This window comes from Scomber scombrus, chromosome 8 (assembly GCF_963691925.1).
Source record: "Scomber scombrus chromosome 8, fScoSco1.1, whole genome shotgun sequence".
Classification (NCBI taxonomy): Eukaryota; Metazoa; Chordata; class Actinopteri; order Scombriformes; family Scombridae; genus Scomber; species Scomber scombrus.
The window spans coordinates 32,560,821-32,569,515 of record NC_084977.1 but is presented as its reverse complement, the minus strand read 5'-3'; positions in this window follow the sequence as shown (position 1 = coordinate 32,569,515).

Sequence of the window (8,695 nt, the reverse complement as noted above, 5' to 3'; positions counted from 1 at the left end):
AGAAGAGGAGGAGGAGGAGGGAGGCATAGCATGTTATATATTATGTCCTTTTAAATAAATCAGAGTCAAACCGGCGATGAGGAGAAGGAGGAGGTGGGGAGAGGAGGAGAAGGAGGAGGAAGAGGTGGGGGAAGAGGAGGAGGAGGAGGAGCAGGAGGAGGAGGTGGGAGAGGAGGTGGAGGAAGAGGAGGAGAAGGAGGGGGAGGAAGAGGAGGAAGAGGTGGAAGAAGAAGTGGAAGAGGAGGTGGAGGAGGAGATGGAGGTGAAGGAGGAGGAGATGATAGAGGAGTAAGAGGAGGAGGTGGAGGAGATGGAAGAGGAGAAGGAGGAGGCGGAGGGTGGAGGAGGTGGTGGAGGAAGAAGAGGAGGAGGAGGAGGTGGGAGAGGAGGAAGAGGAGAAGGAGGAGGAGGAGGAGAAGGAGGAGGAGGAGGAGGAGGAGGAAGAGGAGAAGGAGGAGGAGGAAGAAGAGGTGGAGGTGGAGGAGGAGGAGGAGGAGGAGGAGGTGGAGGAGGAGGAGAGCTCTTTGTTTACGGCCGACTCTGGAGACCTGAAACGGACCCTCCCCGAATAAATAAATACCACCGCTACAGGAAGTTCAGCCGCTTCCCCTCAGGCCCAGTTTAGTTTTATTAGCTACAGAGATACCAAACAATGAAACCTGCCCCCCCCCCCCTCTCCTTGCCCCCCCCCCCCCCCACACACACACACACACACACACACACACACACTAACCCCCCCCCCCCCCCCCCCCCCCCCCTGCAGTCTGAGTGCTGCTCTCTGAAAAACCTGAAAACTATGGAAGTGATCAAGATTCTTTACAATGAAGTTTGACTTTATCATTTAAACAGCAAGTTGGTCTGATGTGGGCCGGATCATTATAAAGATGGAAGGAAGGAAGGGAGGGAGGAAGGAAGGAAGGATGGAAACCAAGTAAGAGTAGACAGAAAGGAAAGATGGAATAAAGAAAGAAAGAAAGAAAGAAAGAAGAAGAAAGAAAGAAAGAAGAAGAAAGAAAAGAAAGAAAAGAAAGAAAGAAAGAAAGAAAGAAAGAAAGAAAGAAAGAAAGAAAAGAAAGGAAGGAAGGAAAGTAGGAAAGTGGGCCGGATTGGACTCCTCTGAGGGCCTTTTCTGGGCCACGGGCCTCATGTTTGACACCCCTGCTTTAAAAGGTTACAGATTACTAATTACTCTGTTTAAACTGTAATAAGTAATGTAACTATTTCAATGACTTCATCAAAGTAATGTAACTTATTACATTTGATGACTTTTCTAATTTTCTAACCAATGTTTTCATCTGTTAGTGTAAATGTTCCCTCCATCCTTCCATCCTTCCTTCCTTCTGTCTTTCCTTCCTTCTGTCTTTCCTTCCTTCCTTCCTTCCTTCCTCCCCTACCTTTCTTCCTACCTTCCTTCCTTCCTTCTGTCCTTCCTTCCTTCCTTCCCTCCATCTGTCCTTCCTTCCTTCCTTCCCTCATTCCATCCTTCCTTCCTTCTTCCTTCCTTCTTTCCTTCCATACTTCCTTCCTTCCTTCCTTCCTCCCTACCTTTCTTCCTACTTTCCTTCTGTCCTTCTTTCCTTCCTCCCTACCTTTCTTCCTTCCTTCCTTCCTTCCTTCCTTCCTTCCTTCCGTCCTTCCTCCCTTTTCCCTACATTTCTTCCTACCTTCCTTCTGTCCTTCCTTCCTTCCTTCCTTCCTTCCTTCCATCAAACTGTGAGTCTGAGTCTATTTAAAATCAAAGAAGCTCATTTTCAGACTAATTAGGACGTTTAGTTAGTGAGGCAGTAAAAGCAGAGTGATGTATCTACAGGACAGCTGGCTTCATATAGAAATCAACCATCTGCTGAATAACATCACAAACATTTAATAAAGACTGTTTCATGTTTTTATAAAGAACTACAATCATGCTTTAATTAGATGAACGTATGAATTTAACCTCAGACAGACAGGAAGTCACTGCTGCACAGGTGGGAACAAAGATCATCTCTGTGTATAAAGACAGAAACCTGCCTCTCTCTTCTCATATATCAGAAATATATAAATATATAAATATATCTTATATCTCAGGAACATCTGATCTAGTCTGCAGGAGGATGCAGATCAAAGGAAGCTCAGTGATGAGTGAGAAGTTATTTGGATGAATGATAAAAAAAAACAAGAAACAAGAAAATAAACATTTGCTTCTTCTTCTGCACAAAGAGTAGAAACACAGAGACACTGAAACTTGGACTCTACGTCGAACCCTTTGGGCCAGATTTATTAAAGGTTATAATAATTTATTAAAGGTTATAATAATCACATTTTTAGGTTTTTAGTAGTAAATAAGAAGCTGAATCAGTGCCACTTTTATACATGATATTTTTTGTATTTCCAGTATTTTGATGACATCACTAAAGCTCGCTTACACACTCCTCACTGTCCTGTGATGATAACCTGCAGACATACTGACAAAAAACTCAATGTTAAATTTGTGCAGGACTTTTGGGGAGCGTATGTCCACCAATCAGAAGGTTGTAAGTTCGATTCCCGGCTCCTCCAGTCCACATGTTAGTGTTTCCTACGGCAACATACTGAACCCTGAATTGCTCCTGATGGTTGAACCAACAGTGTGAACACTTAGGGTCTGATCTACTAAAGGTCTGCATGTGTAAAAACGTGCAAACTTGACATCACCACTGAGGTTTGCATCTTTCTAATGTGCAAAAAGATAATATGCACTGTTCATTTAGTACGTTTACCGTAATGAATGTAATATGAGACGTTTCAACCCCCAGTGTGCAAATAACGGGAGGATAAAATGCAAATATGTTATTTAGCACACACGCATTGTGATTTACCAAACCTGAAGGTAATGTTGCTGACGGTAACTGTGTCTATAAATAAACATTTTTAAAGGATCTAAACTATTTATAAGAATCAGTTTCCCAAAGTTTAGCAGAATGACACAAATCTGTTTTTTTAGTTGCATATGAAACAAAAAGAGTAGATATTTGTTTGCTCAAATTATATCTTTAACAAGGATATGTTCATAAACACAACATAAATATAAAGAGACAGGAGCTAAAACAGCCTGTTAATAGACAGAGGCTGAACTGAGCGGCTGCATAAAGGACCAGTAGAAGATTAAAATAAGGAGTTTTAACTGGAAATCGTGTAAAGATATTCCAGTAGAGACTCATAATATTAATATAGAGCTGGAGATGTTTAACCCTTACCTACTGTTTAGGGTCAACATTTGACCCATTTTTACATTTGAGAGCTGTAAAAACACCAATTATTCTAGGTGGACTTTGACTAATGTGACCCTAATTAAACAAAAATGGAAATTAAAATGCATCATTTTTGTGCAGCTGATTCTTCACTTTCTAAATGTTCTTCTGGACTATTAACGTTGTGATTGTGAATTCATCTTTTTTCCCCATTAATAAATACAATCCAGGATGAATCAACCATTTAATAATGACTGATGGGGACTTTATGAATGTGAATGTGGCGTATAGGACTAATTATGAGTCAGAATATGAGCAGTATGTAAAGGGTTAAATAATCTATAAATGATCATTATCTCTTTAAAATCATCTTTTCTGTATTTAATGATCTGGTTCGATATGTTGCTTCAGAAAACAGACGCTGCATTCTTTCAGCTTCGTCAATAATTGAGCCTCCAGGTCAGAGGAGGGTTTGCAGTGTGGAGGTGGAAAAGGAGGAGGAGGGTGGACAGGTGTGTTCAGGGTGAGGAGGGGAGGAGGGGAGGGAGGGAGGGAGGGAGGGAGGACTGGAGAACAACAGCTTGCTCTCAGCAGGAGTCCCAGGGAAGGAGCAGGTGAGCAGGTATCTATTGCACTGCTTTTACAGCGTCTACCTGACACCGGTTCAGAGAGGGGGGGAGGAGGAGGAGGAGAAGGAAGAGGAAGAGGAGGAGGAAGAGGAGGAGGAGGAGGAGGAGGGAGGCATAGGCATATTATATATTATGACCTTTTAATGATTTTAAAGCATTATTTTATGCTGCAACCTTATATTTAATGCTCTATTCTAGTATTTTATTTCTCTCTCTTTCTATTTGTCTGTACTGAGGAAGGAAGGAAGGAAGGAAGGACGGAGGAAAGAAGGAAGGAAGGAAGGTAGGAGGGAGGGAGGAAAGAAGGAAGGAAGGAAAGAAGGAAGGAGGAAGGTAGGGGGGAGGAAAGAAAGAGAGAAGGAGGGAAGGAGGAAGGGAGGAAGGAAAGGAAGGAGGGGAAGGAGGAAGGAAGGAAGGAAGAAATGAGGGAAGGAAAGAAGGAGTGAGGGAGGACGGAAAGGAAGGGAGGAAGGAAAGAAGGCGGGAGGGAGGGAGGAAGGGAAGAGGAAAGGAAGGAGGGAAGGAAAGCAGGAGGGAGGGAGGAAGGAAAGGAAGAAGGAAAGGAAGGAAGGAGGAACGGAGCCAGAGAGCGAGGCGCGGTATCAGCGCTGATGATGATGATGATGATGTCATGATGAGGTAAACGGCTGACAGAGCCAGACAGGTCATAGGTCAGGGAGAGGGGAGAGGCAAGTGTTTGGAGAGAGAGTCCCAACGCGGCCTGTCGTCACCTGTCACTCACAGATCAATACGCAGCGCCGGGACTCGTTTAATCACAGTGTGTTTGTCTGAGCGGCAGAGATAATAATCCTCCACATTCCTGCTGGACCATCATGAGCTACACCTGGAAGCAGAGTTTCACTAAAGGGGGGAAAACTTCTTCTGGTCATGAGAATATTTTTCATTATTTTATAACCGGAGAACTTTCAGAGGATCAGAAACCTTTAAAGAGGAACTCAGGAAGTAAAGCTGCTTCTAGACCAGAGGAATCAGGAACTATATAAAGTATACCTTACTCCTTTTAACCCTCCTGTTGTCCTTGAGTCAAAGGAGGGAAGGAAAGGAAGGAGGGAGGAAAGGAGGGAGGAAGGGAGGGAAGGAGGGAGGAAGGAAGAAAGGAGGGACAGAGGAAGGAAAGGAGGGAGGAAGGAAGGGAGGGAAGAAGGGAGGAAGGAAGAAGGAAAGGAGGGAGGAAGGAAGAAGGAAGGAAAGGAGGGAGGGAGGAAGGAAAGGAGGGAGGAAGGAAAAGAACGGAAAGGAGGGAGGGAGGGAGGGAGGAAGGGAAGAAAGGAAAGAAAGAAGGAAGGAGGAAAGAAGGAAGAAAGGGGGATGGAGGAAGGAAAGAAGGAAGGGAGGGAGGAAGGAAAGAAGGAAGGGAGAAAAGAGAGGAAGGAAAGAGAGAAAGAGAGGGGGGGAGGAAGGACAGATGGAAGGAAGGAAGGAAAGAAGGAAGGAAAGAAGGAACAGTCAAAACAGACGGGTCAATTTGACCCGAGAGGACGACACAAAGGTTAATTTAGTCTCTATGTTAAATCTAACATTAAAGTCACACAGCAGTGAATATAAAAAAGACATGAAACTGTTAATAAAGAGTCTGTGTGATCCATGTGGGTTTGATCTGAGAGGTCAAAGGTCACAGTGTTATAAAAAGTGAGGTATTGTTTTGGTCTGAAACTGGACCCTGCTGACCTGCTGGGTAAGTGAACCGGGTCGCTCTGCCTCTTTCTGTTTCTGCTGGATTAATTAAATCCTGCTGATCTCGTTTCATTGTTTAAAACAGCAGAGCTTCTCTCCTCTATTCATCCCCCTTTTCTTTCTTTTATTGGAGTCTAAAACAAACTGAGGAGCTGTGAGTGTGTGGGGAGGTTGAATCTGTTAGCTGTGAAATAAATGTTCTCTGTCAGTTTGTGACTTTTTGTTTCTCACAACGCTGAAGAAGAAGAAGAAGAAGAAGAAGAAGAAGAAGAAGAAGAAGAAGAAGAAGAAGAAGAAGAAGAAGAAGAAGAATATTCTGCCTTCAGATTTAACTCTTAACCCTCCTGTTGTCCTCGAGGAAGGATGGAAGGGAGGAAGGAAGGAAAGGAGGGAGGGAGGAAGGGAGGGAGGGAGGGAGGGGAGGGAGGGAGGGAGGGAGGGAGGGAGAAGGAAGGAAAGGAGGGAGGGAAGGAAGAGAGGATGGAAGGAAAGGAGGGAGGAAGAAGGAAGGAAAGGAGGAAGAAGGAAGGGAGGATGGAAGGAAGGAAAGGGAGGGAGGGAGGATGGAAGGAAGGATAGGAGGGAGGGAGGGATGAAGAAGGAAGGAAGGAAGGGAGGATGGAAGGAAAGGAGGGAGGAATGAAGGGATGAAGAAGGAAGGGAGGATGGAAGAAAGGGAGGAAGGAAGGAAGGGAGGATGGAAGGAAAGGAGGGAGAGAGGGAGGGAGGAAGAAGGAAGGAAGGGGAGGAAGAAGGAAAGGAGGGAGGAAGGATGGGAAAGGAAAGAAGGCAGGAAGGAAGGTAGAAGGGAGGGAGGGAGAAAGGAAGGAAAGAAGGAAGAAATAAAACGTACCTAACCTATTTTCGTATCACTAATGTTGTTTCAAACATATTATTTCTGTACATGATGATTATTGAACCAATAACATTTTATCACCATAAAACAAAAGATTTAAGCTTATATTTCACTTTTACTGAACGTCTTTATAGTAAAAACAGAATAAACTTGAATGAAATGCAGCATTTATTCTCTATAGACTGAATAATAACTGCATCCAGACCAGAAACACAATTAAACCACTACTGCACTGATTATGACTGACACTATCACATCATCATCATCATCATCATCATCATCATCTCTCAGCCTCAACCAGTCGAGGCAGGTCCGGTTCTCCCAAAGGGTTTCTGCCTTGCTGCTGTCACTAAGTGCTGCTCATGTGGGAATGTTGGGTCTCTTTAAATTAAATTAAAGAGTTCAGTCTAGACCTGCTCTGTGTGTAAAGTAGCTCAAGATGACTTTTGTTGTGATTTCAGTTGATGAAGTGAAATATCTTGTTCACAGCTGACAGTGATCAACAATAAAGTATAACTGGACTGAGAAATACACATGTTCATATTTACTTTAGAGGGAAGTATGAGAACATTGTTGTGCTTTAATTAGAAATTTTAAATTTTAAAAAAACGCAATAATACGATTTTATTCTCGCAATGTTACGACTTTATTCTCCTAACGTTACGACTTTGTTCTCGCAATATTACGACTTTATTCTCGTAATATTACGACTTTATTCTCCTAATATTAAGACTTTATTCTCGTAATAATATGAACTTATTCTCGTAACATTCCCACCTTAATATCGCAATATTACGACTTTATTCTCGTAGTATTGACTTTTTTATCGTAATATTGCGACTTTATTCTAGCAATTTTACGACTTTATTCTCGTAACATTACGACTTTTTTTCTTGTAATATTACGACTTTATTCTCCTAATATTATGAATTTATTCTCGTAACATTCCCCACCTTAATATCGCAATATTACGACTTTATTCTTGTATTATTACGACTTTATTCTCGTAGTATTGACTTTTTTATCATAATATTGCGACTTTATTCTAGCAATTTTACGACTTTATTCTCGTAACATTACGACTTTATTCTCGCAATATTACGACTTTATTCTCGCAATATTATGACTTTATTCTCGTAATGTTACGACTTTATTCTCGCAATATTACGACTTTATTCTCGTAACATTACGACTTTATTCTCGTAACATTACGACTTTATTCTTGTAACATTATGACTTTATTCTCGTAACATTACGACTTTATTCTTGTAATATTACGACTTTATTTTCGTAGACCTAATATAATGACTTTATTCTTGTAATATTACGACTTTATTCTTGTAATATTACGACTTTATTTTCGTAATATTACGACTTTTTTCTCGTAACATTCCGACTTTTTTCTCGCAATATTACGACTTTTTGTCGCAAAATTACGACTTTATTCTCGTAATGTTACTTTTTTTCTTGCAATATTCCCACCTTAATATCGCAATATTACGACTTTTTTCTTGTAATAATACGACTTTTTTCCCCTAATATTACGACTTTATTCTCCAATATTATGACTTTTTTCTTTTTAAAATTATGACTTTTTCTCGTAATATTACAACCTTATTCTCGTAACCCCCTTTTTGTCTGCATTTGCCTTTAAAATAACCTAAAGATCTCACATCATGTATCCTGACTCCACCTGTACTGTTGTTTCCTGTCAGCTAACAGACTGTTTATGTGTTTATTTATTTTGTGGTGATTTATTGTTCAGGTCGGAGCTTAAAGAGCCAAAAGAGCCTAAAGAGCCTAAAGAGCCTAAAGAGCCTAAAGAGCCTAAAGAGCCTAAAGAGCCATGAGGAGCCTAAAGAGCCTAAAGAGCCATGAGGAGCCTAAAGAGCCTAAAGAGCCTAAAGAGCCAAGAGGAGCCTAAAGAGGAGCCTAAAGAGCCTAAAGAGCCAGGAGGAGCGAGGAGTTCAGGAGGCGGCTGAGTTCAGGAGTGTTTCTGTTGGGAGTTTTTAGGTGAAGCCTGGAACCTAATCTGCTTCATTAATGCTCCCAGTCGACCATCAGCAGCGAGCTCCCACAGTCCTCTCTGGTTTCAGCGCGTCCTGTCCGAGGCGCTGCTCACCTGAGGCTCGAGCACTGAACTGAGACGTTAACGGTCACACGGCGGATATCAGAGCCTCCAAACTCTCTCAACGCTTAACTGGTTAAATTAAAGGCGGATTCCAACAGTTTGGGAGAGATTTCTGCTGATAGTCAGGATGTAAAATATAAAGTTGACACAGCTGTGTTTAAGTCTAGATGGACAC